We start from the raw sequence: 23,494 nt of genomic DNA, 5'->3' as shown, positions 1-23,494 counted from the left end.
ATACTTCTACTTATACTTTAGATGTCTTCAGAATCTTATGATTTGTAAATTCCCAGTGATTGAAGCCGAAGGCTTCGATTAACGTAGGCAACAAGACAATGATAGATTGATTATTGTCAAGCTGTTATAATTTTTTCAACAGATTCTGTTTCCAGATAAAAATTTAAAAACACTCAAATGATAGGTAATATTATCCATGTACAAGAAGTATTCAATTTATTTGTTTATTCAGGTAAATAATTTTAAAAAAACGGTCATGAAATTCTTTTCCCCCTAGTATTTACTTTTTAAACCTTTTTATATAAATGAAATCAGTTCCTGTCCCATAAAGTTCCCTTAAAAAATAAAAAAAAACTTTCAATAGGCATTTTAATGATTGATGTTTTATTTAGGATTAGAAAATTATTTTAATCAATCATTGGGTGTTTGCTTCAGGAAAGTAAGTAGAGACAAATGAAAACTAATTGTTTGAACAAATATAGAACTAATTAGAAAACAACTAACGACTTGAGAAACAGTTGTTTGATGCCGTAACTGTTCGGCAATATTTTTTGTTCTACTGTGTTGATGACAGAATCTAGGAATTTTTATCTTTGGAATGCTCTGATAGTTTATCTGGAAACTAAATATAACTAGGATACAGGATCTTAAGCTAAAGTCAATCACTTGAATAAAGTGATTTATTTTTCTTCTTCATATGGTTAACTGAAATTAAAAAGCAGCTCTAAACAACTATTTCTTCAGGTAATCACGTTAACTGAGAAGAGTCATCTCAATATGGTGTCTCAGTGTTATTTTTTTTGGAGCAGTAGTTTCGTATCAGTTAATAGTTTAAAAATACTTTGAAGGCGTTTTTCTAAGGATATTTACTGAATATCTACTCAATAACCCTTTGGTTCCAAGTAACTAATCATATTTGTCTGATTATTTAGTTAGTAAGCTTAAAACAACATTCCCATATTCTGGCTGAGTATCATAATTAACGATACACATTGTACAAAGAATGAAAGGACTTACCGCGCGTACTCTAAATATATTTCATATGGTATAGACGTCATTACACCCGACCCATCCCCAGTATCCTCATCACATGCACAAGCTCCTCGATGATCCATACGTTCAAGCATGACTTTGGCATCCTTCAATACCTAATATTGGGTCAGAAGGAAAATGAAACAAAGAATTTGGATTTAACCAAATAGTATCATCCGACTGTTTGATTACTTTACTATTCTATATGGCTGGGGTGATCAGTGATTAGCTTTAGATCTGATGTTTGTATTTATTGAATCTAGTGATCAAGAAGTTACTGCTTGAAAAGATATATGTTAATAGCAAGACTCACGAGTACTAAAACTATGAATATAGTTCCTGCTAATAATCTTTTAATGATAAAACACTAGTTATATTCCTATGAAATGATAATTTACTCATTTTAATTTCTAACTTTGATCGACAATCATAACATCAAATATACCTTCATTAATAATCGACCAAGTAAACTAACAAAAAATTGTTTTATCACATAAAAGAGTAATTCAGTTGACTGATAGGAATGATCTTAACGTTTCTGAAATGCAAGGCGTCAAATAAGATACAAAATATTACTGTTGCTATTCGTGACTATTGTAAAAAGTCTCTTCCTGTTTTTATTTGATTTAGTCATAGATAAGTATTAAGAATTGACATTTTGTTCATCAAGTTTCAGGAGTCGATCTCTTGTCTGGCAACACGCTCATCATTTCGGATTAGGCGCACAAAATATTTTTAGTCAGAAGCAGTTAAAAAGATTCAATAAACATTAGTCAGTGCTTACTTTGCTCTTCGTTTATTCTAACTTTAAAATGTTGTTTTAGGACTAATCTGCGTGAAACCAAGTCAAATCGCACAATGTGAAGTAATTTAGTACACTGATTAGTTTAGTCATACTGGAACATTTATCATTTCTGCCAGGTTGACAGTTGATAAAATCTCTGAATTGGCGGAAAACTTTGCATGGATTTTCTCAATTTACTCCACCTATAACGTATGCAACGGATCCGTTCACCAATACAGATGTCAGTATAGTTAATAACAGTTTCCCCTCTAAAAGTTTATTTTAGTAGACAAACGACATACGTGAGGTCCTAACAAGTATATTCAAGGCATTGGTTAGTTGTGGAGGAGCTACGAAATAAGTAATGGTTATATTGATTTACGAAAAAAATCAGAAGATTGGTTGATGACTGTGAAATATATTTTGTATGTTCAGTTTTCACTACAACTATACGAATATTAAGACTTGTTTCATGTCCATCTTCTTATTTTTTTCTTTAAGTAGAATATAGCAACTTGAGCTGATACATAATCATAGTGAGTTCGACTTGATATATGACTTGTGTGTTAAGTACAACTTTAATAACAGTTCATTCATCTTTTGATTAAGCATATTCCAAAATGAAATACTGAGGTTTTACAGTTTACTAGTAGGTACAATACTTTTGACTCTATTAACACCTAGTCGCAATCACTGTCTTATGGAGGAAACATTACTACTAATAATTTATATCATAAAATTGTGTGAAAAACGATATTTTTGATGGCAATAGTCCATTGAAAGGACTGAACTTAGAACGCTTGGAACCATAATTATTTTCAACAACAACAAAAAAAAAAAGAAAACACCGGGCTCAATAAAAGGTTTTACTTGATTAAATTAGATTTAATCAAGTGATTATCATTCAAAAACCATTATTTATAAATACGCAGTTCTGAACATTATTATCTTCATTTTCGATACTGCATAATACAGACTTATTGAGTGTAGTATGAAGATTTGAATTTCAGATAAATCTGTGAACTTGAATAATCTATTTTATAGCTCAATAGTTGGTCAAAGACAATCTGTTTAATCAAATGACTTTTAGTGTTGATTTTTGTACTTGGTATGATGAAGTGTTTAAAAATTCCAGCTGCTTTCAAAGTCTTTCAAAATAAGCTATGATTACGGGAATGAATGAATCAACATGTTTACGCATTTCCTTTATCTATCCTTTGAGTATTCTCAATTAATAAATGGATGTTTATTATTGCCAAAGGGTTAATACAAAACATTATTAATCATTCTGATTATTGAGCACGTAATTTGGGCAGTAGGACTTTAGGTATAAAAACGACATTCCGAACAGCCTAGAGATTACCAATGATGTCAATAATCTTGTGCAACATAGTACTAAAGGAACTTTTCTTATTTGATTGAGTTCATGAATCTCACTCCTATCACAAAGCACCCAATTGGTCAAATTAAATATTGAGAGAACTAACTGAGTATTTCATAACAAAATATCTCGATTTGTTCCACATTTCATGGATAACAAATTCACTTCTGTAGGAACGCTTACATTCAAACATTCCTACCAATCCAATAACTGGTAACCTGAATAAAGATAAATAAAACATCATTATTCATTTGACAAAATATGTCCAAAGTGTCTTACGTCCAAAAACCGATTAGGTTATCAGATTTTAATAACTAAAGTTATATAATTGTAATCGTTAGGGCGGAAATACGATCATTTCAGTCAAAAAATAGTTGAAATCACGAGTCAATTGAAGCTAGACCACCATGGAAAACCTGGAAGCACTGGACGGCCGTTTCGTCCTAGTGTGGGACGACTCAGCAGTGCTCATCCACGATCCCGCCCTACGCGAGATTCAAACCCAGGACCTGTCAGTCTCAAGCACCAGCGCTTAACCATTAGACCACTGAGAAGGCATCCAACGATGTTAATGTCTAATTTCAACCAATCCACGAAGTTGCGCCACCGTACACCATTGTCTTCAGTGAGTTGATATCTCACAACAGACCTGGGTGAACTCCACTGATAACGTCTTCTCACTAGAATTCCAGGAGTATCTCTTGAAGTCAGTCACTAGTGAGCAGATGATTATTATCAGAAGGGGATTTGTCGAGATTTTTTCTAGTAAGACACCTATCTCAAGATAGTTCTACATATATAGCTTCATAAGCATAACTTAACAAAATAAATACAAAAAGTCAGTTCAATAAGTTACAATGAAAACTATAGACATTTAGAAGAACAGAGAGAGAGGGAGAGATTATTTTGTGCAAGTTCATAGTGCTATCTGATATTATAAACAGTGAATATATTCACACAATACTATTCAGACGTGCCATGAACTTGCATCAAAAATATAGGTCACAGTGATAATAAAGCAAACAACAAAAAAACACAAGAGAAAGAACGTCATAATAATCATCATATTAGCGGAAATTCGATCAATAAGCACGCACATATTATGTTCATTATTGTTATAGTATGACCCTTACAAAATTCCATAACAATCTAACAGCGCATAGAAATTTTTTTTTCACTAAACGTATTTAATACAATGAAGGCAGTAGACTTATGTATTTATTTTTAATGTTAACAAAAATTGAATATTTATGCAAAGGCTTCAATCCATAATCGACCAAATATAATAAAAGTACATATTGTTTTCACTATATTAAAATCATGGCGGCAAAATAGATGGTATGAAAGCCTTATAATTAATAACCATACAATAACCTTAATTGTAGTTTACAGCTTTCTATAAATTAGAACCTTAAGATGCAAGCTTACAGTTATTGAATAAATTTTTTATCTCACTATTTACTGTACACGTTATATCATATATTCGTTCAATGATGCCCCTGAATATAAAATTAGTTAATGAATCCATTCATGAATTCATTTAACAATTTTTGAACCTTTCTCCGGAAAAGTAATTCCTCACTAAACTATATTATTTACGTTATCGTATACTTCTGAGTAGAATTTTCTTAAATTTTAATGTCAACTAAGCGAAGATGATCTAGTCCTACGTTCAAACAACCATAGAACTGCTTCGATGCTTCTGTCAGATTCCACACGAAATGAGTGTCTTCGAAACGTTTTTCTAATGGCAACTGAGATTTCTAGCAAATAAAACGGAAAATTGCAACGGAAAAATGGTCATCTAATAGCGTTTATAATAAAGATCTTACGTTAAAAATTGAACATATGGTATCACCTACCGTGCCAAAGAACAATATGTCTTTGAACGCCCTTTTAAAAACATAACTTTAGCTAAAAAGTATAGTAGTTGATTATGGGCTATAATCTCACTGAGGTACACTGCTCCAATTCTAATTATGTGCATAAAACTCAAAACAGACTAATAAAGTTTAACCTAAGCACGTAATCTCGTTTATTTCTATCCACCTGTGTTTACTCATTTGCATATAGTTACAGTATTACATACATCAGAAAACCTGGAAGTGTTATCTAAATCAACCTCTGAACTTACGTTAAAACAGTATCCTAGGCTATTTACAAGTGCCATATGTAAATGCATTGTCAATGCAAATCATTATGTGAATCGAAAAAGATTGTGCTCAATGATGAATAAACATAAAACGAGCAATCATTTTATCTTACTGAGACAGCAATGTAAACTAAAGTTATCATTCATCTGGTACGGTCCTAGTGATTAAGAGTTAACCTGTGATACTCTTCGATATTCTGTCCTTTTTATCTTATCTATCTTATGAACGTCCACCATTATCACCAACAAGATCTTAATTAATTCATTATTAAATTCCACATTCAGTTTACTTGTGATTTAGGACCCACGTTAGTGATATTATTATTGACTATACTCTATATAACTATTTCAAAATGTTACTTAGTCATTCAGGTTTTAACTCTTCATAAGAATTTTCTATCGATATAAATACTATTTATCGAAACTGCTGTCAAAAATAGGTTACTACAATTTTGTATAATCGTTGGTCGAATTTTTTTAGTTGACCTCCCTTATTTGTAACGATGACCATATATTCTCTCTAATTACGTCATAAATTGCCAAACTTATTCCATCTAGGTTAGTTTGCTTTGTATCTTCGTGAAGGGTATTTGCTAATTCAGGTGGTTTCGTGAGAAAAAAAAGAAACTTAAGGGCTTCACGTCATTGTTTCGAGGAGATTATAACTATGAAAGGAAACCTGTTTTCATATTTTCCGACTGGTGAGAATCTACATTCAGAAATCTTAATGATATTTTACATTTATCTCTCAAAAACTACATTTTATTTATAAAGTCATTGCGTTTCTGGAAGATTTAAAACACATTACACAAACTGCTTTATTAATTATTCATACTGCTTGAAATCTGCATAGACATCTTTTACTTTCTCTTTAATGTGCCAGATCTAACTTGTATGATAAATACTACATTCCGAGGTAACTAAACTTTGGGATTCTGGTAATTAAAACAAAATACATTTCCAGGATCTACTTCTCTTTCTAATGATAACTACCAGTTGGTTTTCATAATAAACCTATCAATATAATCCATGAAGATCAGATATGAACTTAAAATCAATCATAATAAATATCATCTTTGAAAATTGTGATAAGTTTAGGAGACACCGTTAACAACTAGGTAAAGTTACTGAATGGAGATGAGAAAATCTTAAAAATTTCTTTTACCAGTTAATCGGTACTTTCAGTCAACTCTACTGACTATATTGATTATGAGTTATATTATTGAAGACACTTTATTTACATATTATCATCAACCAGAAAATCTCTCATAATAAAAAAATACTGTACTCCGAGATCTCGCGCAACAATCTACTTCAAAATAAATACATGAACCTCTCAATGACGTCAATTTCTTAATCAGTCAATTACACATGTTATTATAAACATTTCGAACTTCAGTTTCATGTTTTTTTTATCTCAGACGAACAAGGTTATTTTATCGACATGACGTCGTTTCACAGATGATATCTATGTAAACCAAGGCATCAGTTTACTTAAACAGTGATTGTTTTCTGAACTATTCCGTCATTTGTTTAAATTTTCTTCAGTGTTCACAAATTACAATTCTGAGATAATATAGGCACATTGTTTAGTTAAAAAATGAAGTTTATTTTGTTCACCAGCTTTCGTGGATTACGATCATCCTAATAAAGAAACACCTAAGATACACGTAACCACGATTTCTATATCGTGTTTTTCTGTTAAATTGTTCATTATTCGTAAAAGAAAATCGGAATTTAGAAATTCAAATAGATTATATTCGTATTTTGCCCACATAACGTCCCAGATAACTAGTACAACTAATAACCCTTATAAGCTATGACAAGCCAGAAGGATTATTTTCACAAAATGGTAATCATTCATTTTCAAAAGTAGATCGACAACATTGATAAATTAGAAAGGTTACCGAAGAAACACAGAGGTGTAGATATGTCAATAATTTTATTGATGCGATATCAATTACCTAAATAAAAGTGGACTATATAGTTTACTGTACCGCAAGTGAGTGATATTGTTCTCTAGGTCTTCAGTCAGCAGTGTGCAATTTCTTGATGGTTTCATCGTCTCTCGAAAAGTACCAAAAAGTTGAATCACTATACTGTTATAATCCATCATTCTAGGTTACATTTGTGTTGTCACAATTTGCAAGTCAAAACACTAGGAATTGGCATCTCTGTTGCTATTACATAACAACGATATAGTTCTTATCTTAACAGCCATCTGTGTTATAACAGTGGAAGTATGTCACGAGTGATTTAGAAGTAATGATCAGAGAAAAACTGAAACTTTACCGTCAACTACATGAGAAGACTGAAATCTTTATGGAAGGCGACGTTACATCTAAACTTGTAAATGTTACAGAATACATAATATAAATAAAATATTATAACTGATGAATGTGACCGTTTTCCTAAAAAGAAAAACAATTAGCTAGAACATATTACTCTCCCAAATAGGAAATACTTATTCTCAAACCGTCGTTTTTTTTTCATAACCCAAAGAATAACTGGATTTATTATAAGTACATGTTAGTGAATGACGAAAAATTTCAACTGAGTACCATCTTTACAAACCATCTTACAAAATGGTGTAGAAAAAAGTTGAAATAATCTAACATATTACTCAAACCACAAAAATTAATATTATTTTTTTTAAAAAATAAACATCAGAAATTGAACCAAATGTTTGTATAAAATACCGCTGTTTTACGTATTAATTTTGGATACCAATTGAAATAAGTTACTACACCAATGAACTTCATGCATAAACCTTCATATAACCACGTGCATATATTTGCACTGTGTTGAAAATCAGTAGGCTATCAAGTTCATTATATTAGCGTTTGGAACACAACTACACGTAATTAGATTTTAAAGATTGTGTTTATTTGTGTGTATGCATGTATGAGTATGTGCATTCAAATATTTCTTTAATTCGATGAGACCGAGAAAGTCCAAACATGTTTTCATAGTAGTCGTGACAACCAACAATATTTTAATATGATGTTTTTGACAGTTTAATTTTCCTACAATGACTAGGTTTATAATACGTTTTAAGTGAGTGATAACTATGGGTTGAGTATGTTGAATTTAGATTTCATTTTATTTGTTCAATATGTAATGAAATATTCATTCTTAAAAACAAAGACTTTAATTAGACAAAATGAATAATCACTATTTAAAATAAGATAAATTGTGAGTATCAATCTGAAGAAGCGATACTGTCAAATTTAACTACTATCCTACCTAATTTATATAACACAATGATAACTTTTGTTGTATCATTGCTGTCCTTTACCCCAATGTCGTTGGCAATAGGTTTATTAATATTATAATAGTGATATCTAGTGCAACGAATTATCTAAATAAGCACTGGTAGCTCTTAATTCAGCTAAGCAGAACTATATATTGGATAAATTGACTTTTATCTTGTAATTTACATATAAAGCCAGATAGTGAATTGGCTTTTCAAGTACACTAAGAGTACTTTGGATTACATACGCGCCGAGTTAAGCAGTCTTTATATACAATAAGGTGTTTTTAGATATGTAAATAGCAGTCAAATATGGCTTTAAAGTAACATTCTAAATATTGTATTTAGATAAGTTTACACCAAACTGCCTAATCCCTAAGAATCATAATAAGCTATTATTGTTATCTAGCGTGATTTGAATAGATACCTTTGACGTTGAACTGATTTTTAACGGATGATTCATTTGCTGATATACAGCATAAACTAATAATAAGCATAGGATATATATACTATAATTTGTCAGTAAGCAATGAACGATGATCTTTATTACAAATAGTTTTGTTCGACACATATCTAATGATCAAGCTCAGATGAAAAAACTCGACAAATATCACATATTCTTCAAAAAGTAGATAGAGATTTCTGCTGGATATTAACAATTCAACAAACCCTTGCAGTATTTTAAACATTTTTGTAATAGAATAACAATAACAAACCAAAAACTACATACCTTATTTGAGCGTACACCTTTAGTATTAACTACGAAGCCCACACCGCAAGCGTCATGCTCCTCTTTCGGATCAAAAAGCATCTCCTTAGACTTCTTTTCATCCATCGTCAGTTTCACAGTCGTCAAGATTCCGTAATGCTTGTTTAATTATCTGAATGAAAATAAAAATCAAACTACTATCAAATAATTGGCCAATATAATGTGACCAATCAAGTGACGGGTTTCTAGGTCAATGAACATCACAGTTCTGCCACGTGATAACCATTGGTCTATCTTGTACAATATGGCTTGGCAGACATACAATGGGATTATTATAACTGTGATCACTTTTATGCCATCAAGTTATAGGATTATTTCGGTCCTTAGTGTTAGTAAGAGCCTTAGAATGAGTATACTATAGAAAACAGTAAATATTATATCCCTTTCCTTGATAGGCTTATGAATTTTTGATAAATAAATCTTTGGAAATTACTTGTTTACGTCTTGAATTTACGAACAGCTAAAGACAATGAACTAACGAATATCTGAAAATCTAAGACATTATTTATATGCGAAATATTCATTCACGATGATACGACTGAATTACCGGATTAAAGAAATATAATAATGATCTTAAAATAATCAATATATGTTATTTTTGGCTTAACACAGTTTAATGGATTTAAAGGTCTTCTAGATACTACTCTGATCAGATATACTTCATTACCTATAAATGAGTTGGGTTGGTGTACTAGGTATTACTTGAATCCATACTTTAAAATCTTCTTCGAAACGTGTAACTGATTATGTAAGTGAGAATAATGTCACATGATGTAGAGTCATAAAAACAGAATCCTAAATTAATTATAAAGCCTATAAAGCCAAAAGGTTGTTACCATATATTAATCTTATTTCACTAACATCAGAAACTCAATGAAAGTAAATAAAATATACATATATTAAAGTTGAAGTACGTTCACTATCATTAAAAATATTTTCAGTTTAACATAAGAACAAAACATAATTAAACTCAACACTGAAATACAGCTAAAGTAACATTTGTTTTTTTCTTATGTTGTAGGTGTTATTATCACGTATATGTAACTTATCGTCTACTTTTATCAACATTGATACGAACAATAATCATAACTAAAGGTCAGACGGATAACTTCACATATCAGTGTCTCTTAAATATATTAGTAACAAGATACATTTTTTACTGATCGATCATAGTCTCATTTGTTCTGTCTCCTTTTACGCCAAGCGCAACGTTTACAACAGAAATTTTTACATATAATTTTTACACTGTTTTACCTTTACCTAATAATAATCAGTAAAAGTATTCACTGTAAAAACCAAGCTGTCTTATCAACTTCCATACCAGTTTGTTGTCTAAAAGATAGTTAAACAAGACGGCAAAATATTTTTTTCAACTTTAAGTGTATAGATCTGACCATTCTTTGATCCATCAGCACTCAGAGCATGAGATACCTTTCAGGTGCTTGGCATAATGTATCTATATTATCCAGTTTTAAATAGTTATATACGATTCAAATGATTTATCAGTCACTGAAGTACTGAGTTATTTGGATCCCCTAAATCTTCAGGTATCTCTTCCACGTGAACTCTAACATATGTAAATCAGAGTGGCGAGATTTCCTGTTGTATTGTTCTGCATCCTAAAGATTTAGTCTCAGAGCTTTATAATGCCTGCTGTTAATTAACCAACAGATTCCAAATAAAGTCTAAACTAGGAGCCCATTTTGAACAACTTTAAAGTGATATTTCATATCCATAAGATCTGTATGGTAATTTTCCTTAAATTTTTTCAAATAATCCCCTTCCCCTGTGAACCAAGTGATTGGATTTTATTACAATCTTCTTGTTGTTTTTCTGTACACAGAGGAAGTAACTAATAAGGTGTTCTTCTAGCCCTTTAGAATTGTTTATTACTTGTATGTTGAAATCCAATAAATAGTATGTCACCTGCTTCACTGCAATATTGTATACATTCTTGCAGTGTACAATATCTGTCCTTTTTACAAGTGTAGGTAACTTTCAGGGTACAAAAAATATTCAAACGTTATGACTTGGCAGATTTCCAACTCTAAGCAAGCACACTTTGGGTGGTAGATTTTAAATTGATCTGAGAAAAACAGGATAGACATTTTTTTCAAGGGTTACATTTTTATGATATCGACCAAAGATCAGAAATATTTACCGTCTCGGTCTACTTGGCCAGTCAGTACTCCCTTTAGATGACAGTAGCTAGAGCAAGCCATATTGGGTTACATAAATACTCTTCCAGCTAGGGGTTTGGAAATTAATTAATGGATTTTTTGTCTGTATGCGTTCCTTTTATGAGTGGGTGTGCATTCTGATTGTTTTTCATCGTCCTATTGGTTGCCTATTTCAGCCTGACAAAATACATGAAGCATAATCTAAAAAATAAAGCATTATTGTCTACCAATCTAAGCAGTAGTTAAACTATATCACCTAAAATCAATACATAGCATAATCAGTCTACCCTTACTTTATGGATTTTTCAGCCTCGTGATTGAGTATAAAAAACATATCGCCATACCTTGCAGTTATATCAAAGCGATTATGTCGAAAATTTAGTCTAGGGAGGAAACAGTTTTCGTAAAATAGTCTGGTCATATTTCCATTTTTTTCTCAAGTAAAGATTGCTGTAAATAAAACTACTTGTGATAATAAGCTCTCGTTGACAGAATATCTAAATTAGATTGGGTCTCTTTAAACTAAGCTTTAGTCAAACCACACGTATTCATTGTAGGTGTAATAACCGTGTAAGATGAAAGGCAGTTACTCACCGAAGTCAATGAAAGATGGTCATGCAATATTGTGGATTGATTAAAGTTAGACCTTGACACCACTGTGTGCCGGCTCAATGGTCCAGAGTCTATCTTTTCGCTCCCAAGACCGAAGGTCCGATTCCCGCGTTCAGGGTCGCGGATGCACACTGCTTAAGAGTTTCATGTTATGACGAAACGCTCATACAGTTTTTCCAGGTTTCCAGCGGCGATCTAATATCGATCGTTTCGTGATTTCAATGATAATATATATATATATATATCAGAATTACTCATATTCAAAAATGGTATCATTTCGAAAACTATCTGTATGTCGTAACAGTATATCTAGGTAGTCAAAAGATGCCGTAATTACTATCACACCATATATCTGAAAAAAACCGATGTTCCAAAATAATAGTTTCGTCTTTAGTTGTTGGATACACATGAATAAAATACTAGATGAAGCTTGATTCTCACAACCGGTGAAAGTTATACGAACCCAATGAAAATATTATTATTTAGGCGAAAGATTCTGAACTAAATAGGCATATTTTATGTTAACAAAAATCTCAATCACACAAAGATCTCTTCAAGTCTGAAATAGGGTCGTAGTTAAATGGCGTCTAGGTTTAAAAATTGTCTACACGAATGATGAGTAAATATGTGTGTGGAATTTTTGGTTTTGTAAACGGATACACCTTCTTTTAAGCCAATCTAATTTTCAGATATAACACAAAGTTTGCAAATTTTTATAATTTATCTGAAAAAGGACGAATATGCGAATATTGTCGTACTTATTGAGTCTTGATAGGGACAGGGAATCATAATCATAGAAGACAACATATTGAAATTCTGATTCATACCCCGACAAAATCCGGCATCTAGTGGATTCACTTTGAACGTATAGTTGTTGATATATGTAATAAGGTACCGTTGTTGCACGGATAACACAGACCATTATTTAAAACAAAATAGAGAAAAGTACAAAAATTTAAACTAATGACAAATAAAAGGCAGCTCCATATAAATGTAAGCGACATTGCTGAAAAATCAGCTTCTTGATATAATAGGGTAGTGGAGAGTTAAAAAGAATATTCCTACTGCGCTTTCAATAGAAATAAATATTTTCAAACCCATTAATTGACATGTTCAAATTATATTCTCTCAATGACTGGCTTTGTGAATTGTAATGTGGCATTAACTTGTGTTTTGGAGATTCAACCAAGTTTACTTTCATTTTGTTGTTCATTAGCGCCTATTCATACAACTTTGATTCTTAACAAACAGTTAAGATAAAAGTCATTTTGTTTGACAAATTATTTTAGTTATATAAACGAGTTAGTATAATGATGCATTTCCTGCTTTCCCTACTATTTGATGAATTGAAGTGTTGTGGGGGACATCATTGGTGTTTAACAGATAGTTTGTTACTTATAATGTTCCGTCATCATTTTAATTTATCCGTTTTACAGTAAATTTTCTCGAGTAACAACTAACATACCGTCCTGCGAATAGTTAAAATTCGGTTTAGTCGTTTAATTAAAAAGTAATTCACTAACAACAGTAAAAAACAATCTTCATACCTGAATTGCTCAAGATCTCGATCTCAAAAGGACTATTTGAGGAGATTAACCATTTGGAATTATTTCAAAAATATTATATTCGCCCAAAGACGTCGATAGGCTGTATGCAAAGCGTCGTTCATAAACCTACCTTCTGAATTATAGAAAACAGTAACCTGCCAGTATAATTCCAAAGTATTTACATGATTATTTTACTCCTTGGATCAGAAGTTGTATTATAACTGCATTCTTTGGAGAAATATCTAACAACCTGTGAACTTGGTCTTCATATCTGTAATGTAAGAAGGAGGGCGATACATACCTTGATAAATATTTGTGGCTGTATTCCGTCTAAATATCAAATGTTACGTGTCAAAAAATATTTTATCCAGTTGTCTGATGTAAATAAAATGCATATACTACTAAAAGGATTACTGTCAATTTAGAAACGTTAGTTAATTAATTGACAGAATAACAATGTATTCAGTAGCTGTGATAGAATTATGCTTCACAGCACCACTATACTTCGTATTAGAAGTTCGAATAGTTGACGAACGACTCTTTTGTCGCCCATAATAATACTAGTCTCATTTTCTGTTTAGATGATACTTTTATACAAAATATCAGATAGAGAAAGCTATACATAAATTCAACATCAAGTTAAACTGTATATCAGGATGATGAACTCTATTTATTCTTCATCACTAATTTACGTTACTATGATTATCTTTAAGGAAATTTTATTAGCACTTAAACAGAGTTAGTCCGATCTCTCTCTATGATATGATAAACAGTGGAGTTGAGAAGTAAAACCATCATTCAAAAAGTGTAGATAGTTTAACTGTTTTCCTAACGTTAACATTAATATTCGATGTCTAGAACTATGGAAGACAATCTAAATAGATTTTGGGATTTTAAATGAAAATATTATTAAGTAAACACCAGTAAATATCATTACATAACCACTATTGAGAAATTACTGAAATTAAAATATGTTGCGTCATTAACTAAGTTACCACATCTTTAGCAAAGCTTCTTTCTAATCCGTCATAAACCACGATGTGCAAAATAATTGTACACAACCACAAATAAATATCTCTTGAATAAACACTGAAGCGCAATGACTGAATAGACAATAGTAACCATACTTAAGCGAAAACAATCATAAAACACTGTTTAAATAAATTTCAAAGACAGAATGGCTGATTACTAAAGTATCTTTGAATAAATAAACACTTCCTTGAATATAAAATGTACTACTCATGTCTGAAAACTTTAGAAAACATATAAAGCTGTAATGATAATTATCAGGCTTAATCACTGAGCTTATCATCAAAATACTACATGAAGAAGCATTTTAATGCTGTAAACTGTATCATTTTTGTAGATGATAGAATATACGTCATCAGAAATAATCATTCAGTATGACTACAAGGTTTATGTTAGGTATGGCATCCAAAACAGCTCGAAATCACTCACAAGGCTTTATCAAGTTCTCATATCCTGTATGGCATGTATAAGACAACCCAACAATCTTCATTACTATATTTATCAGAGATATTTGTTATTTTTTTACTGATTAATCCCACAACACGACAGCTTAACAGTACATTACTTATACCTAGTTGTCATCTTGCAGAACATGGAATGTCTAGAAAATATCGGGGATCTAGAGGCCATTCAAATAGCCTTACAAAAGAGAACACACAATCTGGTTCTGTCTGGAATATGTGAAACCGTCTAGTGACGAGCTTCACATAAAATTCAAATTTCAGGAGAGATGTTATATTCAAGTGATGTAGGAGAAAATGCATTCCACACACAAAGAGATCCTCTAATTTTGTCCAAATGGGTAAGAAAAGGGCTCAGAGGACAACAAACTCAGATTCAGAATGATCATATCTTACAAAAAACTAAGGAGAAGACCACACTGGATGTATTTGGTACTACTCACCAAGAAATGATAGCGAAAAAGACGATAAAAACTAGTATCATGAGAGGCTGGAGTCTATCGTAGAGAAATGCTCAGGACCACACAGCACAGAGTCAGACTGGTCATACTGGCATCAATAAAAAAATCAGAAGGTCAATGGAAGACGTGCAAACAAAAACAGGAGTTGACGCAGATTCAAATCACCACCTGCTGATGGTCAGGATGAAACTGGAGTTAATTAAGCATCAGACGATTGAGCGAGCAACACCATCAAAGTTCCAAACCTTACGAGATCTACCGAAAGAAGAGGAAACTGACGTGGAGAACGACTGGAGAGGAATTAAACAACAGACAACTTCAACAATCCAGGTGCCAGACTGCAAGAAGCACCAGGATCAAGAATAAATCCCCATAGATATCATGAGCAAGATTCGAGGAAGATAAAACGAGAAAATCACATTCAACAACATCCGAACAAAAGTAGGGGGAATCAAGCTACAAACTGAATGTACAGAAGCAAACAAGCGGAAATGTGTCGAAAACCTGGCAACTACGGCAGAGAAATTTGAGAGGTGGATGTATGGAAGAATTGTATGATGGTGGAACACAGCAACTAGTCAGGAACAGAGGAGGAAAACTAATAGCTGTGGTTCAAAATCAAGGGAGCAGGTGGGTAGAACACTTTGAAAGGCCTTTGGATAGACTAACACAGACGAACCTTAAATACTATGGAGAAGCTAAAAAGACCATCGCCATCACATGGAACTCCCAAGAGGGACTTCAATTCACAGTCATACGTACAGAATAACTCAAAGACGTATTGCGAACGGAAGAGAGTGTCAGGTAAGATTACTTAAGCCCATCTTTCCTTTTTGTAATGGTTTCTGGTCCGATTGTGATGACTTCTACATCTTATTAAAAACTCGGTGTACAGTAGATATCTTTGACGTAACTTGGCGCTCTAGATCTACGTATAAATTAACAACTCTATCGCATATATAGTAACAAAATTAGATAAATACTGCCAACGTAGCAGCAGTTTTCTCAGAAGCAAATCATATCATTTACAAGGAAAAAGACACGATCTTGAAATACAACACAGCAAGCATCAGCTAAATCATATTTGATTAAAAAGCCCTGGGAGAGTTGAAAGACTTTGTGCACCTAGAAAGCACTAAACAGAAAAGCAAGAGCAACAGTCCTGAAGTTCAAAAATATCCAGAGCTCAAAAGAACTATTAATCAAGGGCAAAATCAGAAATTTTGATATCATCATCAAAATCGTTTTATTGTATGTGGTAGAAATCATGGAACTACCAGGAATATCACCAAAACAAGTACAGGTGTTCATAAATAGCTGTCTACATAAAATATGTCAGGTACATTGACCAGAAAGCATCAGTAATAATTGAATATGGCAGAGAACAGAACAGCTGCCACTTGAGGAAGAAATCAACAAAAAACACTGGAAGTGGATAGAACACAATATATGAAAACCATCAAACTGAACCACAGAGTAAGCCCGGATTTAAAATCTTCAAGAGAAAAGGAAAAGAGGCTGATTAAAGAACATAAGTTGCTGGTAATTGGAGAGAGACATTCAGATTATGAATACCATTTCTTAGTGACTGAAAAGAAGAGCCCTGAGCCAAGTTACTTGGAGATCCCTGATGTATGGCTCATGTCTCAAGAGTAATAATAAGCTTCAATAGGTAAACAACTAAAGAAAACTATGTCGGCAATAAATAACTTGACTAACATAATTGATATATTGTTGATATCCAAAACTGAATTGTCAAACGCCAGGTACTCATATTTCCAGTCACTTGGATATCACAAATATATCATTATTTTATTATGACCACTGTCAACAAGTCATTCACAAGTCTACTGCTTGTAATAAATTTTCAGTGTTCTTTGTTCCAACATTGAAGAATTTTTCATATTGATTCGTGATTTCCCCTACATAGAATTCTTAATACCATCACACGACAACTATTTGATAAACTTATTCAAAATCCAACCCATCAAAAAGTGTAAGCAAGCAGTATATCATAAAATATAAAAAAATATAAAAGGTAAATAAATCAATTTCTTAGAATGATGGGGGAGTTTTTGACTTAAGTGTATTCCTTTTTGTGTTATGTTCTCTGACCTCAGAAATGAATGACTGTAGACGACTATCAAGAAACAATGACACTAAGCTTAGTGTTTTGCTGAACTACATTAAATGGCCATATATGCATACCACTGAACATGAATTATCAACAGATCTTACTGTAACAATTCACCAATGAAAACTAGAAATTCGGAAAAAAAAGAGATTAGACAAAAATAATTTAAATAGTTGAAATCATGAATCAATTTCCTGGAGTTCTAATGAGAAGACGTTACCAGTGGAGTTTAACCAGGTCTGTTGTGAGATATCAACTCACTGAAGACAATGGTGTACGGTGGCGCAACTTCGTGGATTGGTTGAAGTTAGACATTAACATCGTTGGATGCCTTCTCAGTGGTCTAATGGTTAAGCGCTGGTGCTTGAGACTGACAGGTCCTGGGTTTGAATCTCGCGTAGGGCGGGATCGTGGATGAGCACTGCTGAGTCGTCCCACACTAGGACGAAACGGCCGTCCAGTGCTTCCAGGTTTTCCATGGTAGTCTAGCTTCAATTGACTCATGATTGCAACTATAGGAATTCCTAAAGATCTCCACAAAACCCCTTCTGGTAAAAATAATTTACCTTGTTAACTAGAGCATACTTGTTTGTCAGTATTTAAACAAATAAAAATTTAAATATTTATCATTTAATTTAAATTCTGAACGTCTCTGTAGGATTTAAGTTGGAAACTAAATTGGGACCACTTATTTTAAATTAAATTTGTCATATTCACCCATTTAAACATCATTTATTATTTAGTTTAATTATGATATGCCTCACTGGTTAATAATTTTTGTGAATCCAAAAAATATAGAGTAAATAAACAATACAAAACTGATATTAACTACAAAGTTAAGAGCACTAAATAATCGTTTTTGTGTATATACCCTTTGCAGAATATTAATAAACAAAATACAAGTCTGTAACATACATAAATTTGAAAATAATCCAGTCATTCATGCTAGTTGATGATAATTTATACATGCACACTCAAACACTTATTAAGACGGTATTGTTAAATGAAAAAAAGAAACTTGGCACATTTTGAGGATAATTTCATTGATAAACTGATATTATGAGAAATATTAATTGAAAACCAGGAAGTATTGAGTAGTCATTTCATCTTAATTTTGAATCATCTAACAATCTCCAGTCATAAATTACACAGCTTATGTCTTTATCGGCCAGCAAATCTGAATCAAGGGTTGAAACAGTTTTTTTTTCTTATTTCAAGTAACTGGTTACACTTTTAATATACTAAGAAAAGTAATGAGTAAAATAATAATACAATTCTTGATAAATCTTTATTTTTAGCATTGGTATATACAATGCAAGAATTTATTAAATGGGAATTAAATAGTAATGCTATGAGACATATACTGTTGATCAAATCAACAATCTGACGATGAAACCCACTTATCACTAGTTTTCCTTATCCAAGTAGAGTTAATATAAAGCAATGAAAATGAGTCAAATGGGATTTGGTTATCATTTTCTCTCCCAACCAATCAAATTAGGGGAAATACAGGAGGATTTTGGGAGCGAACCATGATTGAATTTTGAGGAGATCAAGGAGATGGGGAAGTATTAAGTCATAATTTCCTTTCTCTCTTAGGGGCAATTTCACAAGGTTTCCTTTTCCTTCCCCAAACTTCTGTTATCTATCCCCAAGGGTAGTCTCTTGCATCTTCCACTCTTCTGCCATAAAAACCAAGAATATTTCAGTCAGCTAAAAGTTCTTCTTTGTCTCTTTTTTTAAAATAAATAAGTGGAATATATTGGATAAGGTTTTCTTAGTTCAAAGTGTAAAATTAAAACCTTTTTATGAATATACGAATTACACTAGAAGAGACGTTTGGATGGCATTCATGCCTTTTAATGTAACTGAAGAAGATTTTGAGTCTAGTTAGAAAGAATCTCACATATTATGGAAACTTAGTCTTTATATCACAGAATAATTGACAAATATTTTGTGACAATCTACTGATATTCATGTAAATATTTGGGTGATACTGTAGTAAGTCGACTGGATGATTTGGTTTCGAGCGGTCACCAGTGTTCCATTCCTGTCTAGAGAGCTGACCGACGTCTGTTTATCAAATAACTCCAGAAACATGATATCATAGTAAACGTTTATTCTAAAATGAATGAAATAAGTCAATAAGAAATTTTTATATGTTTTCGTACCATTCAACAAAACGTATCACTGCCTTTTCCACAATGAAAGCGCTTAACATAATTGTTTTCGGAATTTCCTGTTGACGAAAGCATGATTGTTTAAAAACATTTTTTAAAATCAAAATTGATTATCAGGAGTAAGTGCAAACTGATACTTTTGACGTAGGGTACTAGTATTACTGTTTGAATTATGGTTATTTTATATGACCCAAAGATCCACATCCAGCACACAATTATGGTTATAAATTCGTCAATACCTTTACGCTGGGAGTTTACTGATATTTAAAAGTGATGTGTACAGTTTTACTTTGAGAAAATATGGTTAATCAAAGAAACACAAGTATTTTTGTTTCTGAAATTGCGATCATTTTCTGCGCACCACAGGAGAAAAGAGGTTAGAATATCTAGTGAGGTGCAAAAGCACAGTAGTGGCTTAAAACCAGAAGTAGTATAATTTTCCATAATCATTGGAACGGTCAAAGGCCTCTCAAGTTTACCGTTTAATGGTAACGTACTTAATGCACAAATCATTTGTTAGATAGCCTTGCTATCTTCTACTGCTCTCCTATCCCTTCGTTTGTGATATTCCTGGTGATTCTACGTTCTTTAAGCTAGATGATTTAATAACTGGGCCTCCACTGTACTTTTATAGGTTATCATCATCATAAACTTCGAGAACAAATCAAGTTTTGAACTTTCCATTTAATTGGTTACTGTTTATCAATGAAAATGCATAATTGTTTTACAGAAAGTAATAACAAAAGCCTCCCAAATGAATCATCTAACTTTAATAAACCAGTTTTATAGGAACCTGAGCTACAAATTCACCTCGCTGTCCCAAGACTGTTGTACGTAAAGATGTAAACGCCGTGATACATTTTTTTACATCAAATTAATTAATGTAAGAAAAAACATTAGAGGAAAAGTGATTAATTATCAGTGAGTTAAGAGAGATATCGTTTTGCACCATTTGACAAATTAAATAACAAAAAAAATGATAGAGTCATGAAGTCATATGCATAGCACTTTTTCGCAACTTACTGTGTGAATCTATAGTTACATATCAGTGTTAACGTTTGCCTTTTATTCATCTCACCATAAAAAACATTGTGTAGCTTAAGATCTTGATAACTGATTTTATTTCCCAGTTGCGCCGATTACTTTTATTTTCTAACGAACAGAATGCTGCCTTAACAACAACATAAATAAAGATATCTCAATCTTTGTATTGTATGTTGAATAGATGATTGAGATTTTCAGAATGTTTTATTAAGGTCACTTGTATTACAGTCAGCCTGTGGTTGTAAGAAATCGTTGTCATGATCTCCATAAAATCGTTTATGTGTAACAGAAAATGTTGTATATCTTTTTAGCACCAGGTAATGTACAAAATATTTCGTTTATGACAGGTTTAGGGCACCCAAATTTCCGAGATAGAATGTGTGATTTATTATTAATATGCTAAATGAAGAATTATATATTGAAAGAATTTCGTTGGAAAGTTAATTATCTATTACAGAAACAGTCTAGTAATCTTGTACCGCCAATTGGTCACCGTTAGAATTTAGACCATGTGAAAGTATATCTCGATCAAACCTCTCATGAACACTTAGTAAATCGTTGGTTATAATATTTGAAACAATCTTGATGGCTGAACTGACTTCTACATAAACAGGTGAAGTTAAAAAAAGATAGGAAGTTGAAAGTAAATGTTACTAGGGATTGAATTATAACTTGTGGCCTATAACTTAAACATCTCAGTGATTCGCTTCTCAATTCACATACTAGTTAAACACTTCTGATCAATATTTGTCATAAATGAATGAATACATTTTATGTTGTTAGAATAATTTACCATTCAGTAGTTATGTTTATTTAATTCTGTAATTCAGTGCTAAATGTTATTAGGCAGCTAACAATTATTACTTTTTATTATAGAATCAGTTTTCACTATATTTATATTGTTTGAGTTATCATGTTTTGTTTTGATGATATTCACCTTTTGACCTGTAATATCTATCATTTCATTGTTGGATAGTAACAACACCGTCGTATCTGTGCTCATACACTTCGTATCGTTAAAGTGCACATTGATGAATTCATTCAATTTTTGGTTTAGTTAGATGAAAGTAAATCATTATAATCAGCTATTGCCTTCTCTATTCATTTGGTGTAACATTTTTTGTCGATAACATCAGCTACCATTTGTAAAATATCGGTCAGAAACAAATTGGATTATAAATTTTGATAGAATCTTGGTCGTAGTATTAAATACTGAAGTAAAATGTATGTTGAAGCAACAGAGTGCATTTTGTGATCACTAAGTTGCTCTTGTTTAACAAATACTAACTAACAATCAGAATGTTAGTTTACCAGATATTCATTTTTATTGTGTAGAATTGACCTTGTGTGTTATTTCAAATTGTTCATTACAGATAGAATGTTAAACTAGTTGAATAACGTGAAGTCGTTTCACTTTCTATCTAACCCTAACAAAGTCATGGAAATGTGCTATAAGCTATGGTTAAATTCATTAAGTCAAATAGCATAGAGGTCAAAGTTAGTATGAAGCATCATCAGCAAATCTTTTACATTGAGGTTTTATGATGAGAAGTTTCCCATGATGTCTAGCTTAGTGAATTACAAAAAACAAAAATGAAAATATCTGGCTACAAATTTTCAAAACATCTTCCATGTTACTGAATAAGCATTTATAAACCACTCGCATTAGTCAAAACATTCAGAGTAATTCAGAGTAATATAAATACAGAAATCATATTCTAATTTTTAAAGACCAAACTAACTTGTGAACGACAAGAGCAAAATATGTTTGTAAAATGGTTATAAAACATTTGATGTTAATGTAAACGAGGGGTTGAATGATAGTTTCCTTACTCTATTGATGTGATATATCCATTTATGTATTGTAGTTGGTCAGAAAACACACACAAACATGAAACTACAATGCTTGTAAATTGGATATATTTTTATAATTTTTCATAAGCCCAGTTAGAATTTTTTGGGAAAAAAATGATGAAACGAATGTCCACAAATTTTATTTTAATTGTCATAACCTACACCAAGTTCTAACCCATAATTTACTGACCAGATTGGAATTTATGCCACCTATTTTTAAATCAACTTTTATCAGTAAAGCATTCTGGAATAATTAGATCCCACATTTTTTATAGTGATTTAATGAGTTTCTTTACAGAACTAAACTGTAGGTAAAAACCATGTATCTTATTCATAGGAGTTAAATTTACTGGGTCTAGAAAATTGAAAAAAAAATTTCCATAAAACTTATAGTTAAGAAAAATTAAGTTGGTAGCATTTTGACTACTTGACCTAGTTAATCTACATGTACAACAGGTTTCTTAGAGCAGAGATACAAATCTCAGCGTTTCATTAAGAAGTAGTCGAGGATTCTGATAAGATAAATGAATATATTATTACTGGACTTCATTGATTTTTATGGTTAAAGTGTTTTAACATGCATTCTTCCCAATCTGAAATCGTCTTAAAAAGTAAAAAACA

At 31.8% G+C, this 23,494-nt stretch overlaps 1 protein-coding gene across 1 annotated transcript in view; it reads right to left on the bottom strand.

The window, feature by feature from the left end:
• The window catches only part of MS3_00003376 (uncharacterized protein), an 87,199-nt gene extending 77,577 nt beyond the window's left edge, over positions 1–9,622 (bottom strand). Inside the window, exons 1-2 of the mRNA XM_051211145.1 lie at positions 9,333–9,622; positions 1,018–1,148 (exon numbers count right to left, since the gene is read on the bottom strand). The gene's annotated coding sequence lies outside the window, so the exon portion shown is untranslated. The remainder of the gene's footprint in view (positions 1–1,017; positions 1,149–9,332) is intronic.
• Positions 9,623–23,494: the final 13,872 nt, after the last annotated feature.

Source organism: Schistosoma haematobium, chromosome ZW, assembly GCF_000699445.3.
Source record: "Schistosoma haematobium chromosome ZW, whole genome shotgun sequence".
NCBI classification, from domain to species: Eukaryota; Metazoa; Platyhelminthes; class Trematoda; order Strigeidida; family Schistosomatidae; genus Schistosoma; species Schistosoma haematobium.
The sequence above is the reverse complement of the archived record's forward strand: the minus strand, read 5'-3'. Positions and strand labels throughout refer to the sequence as shown.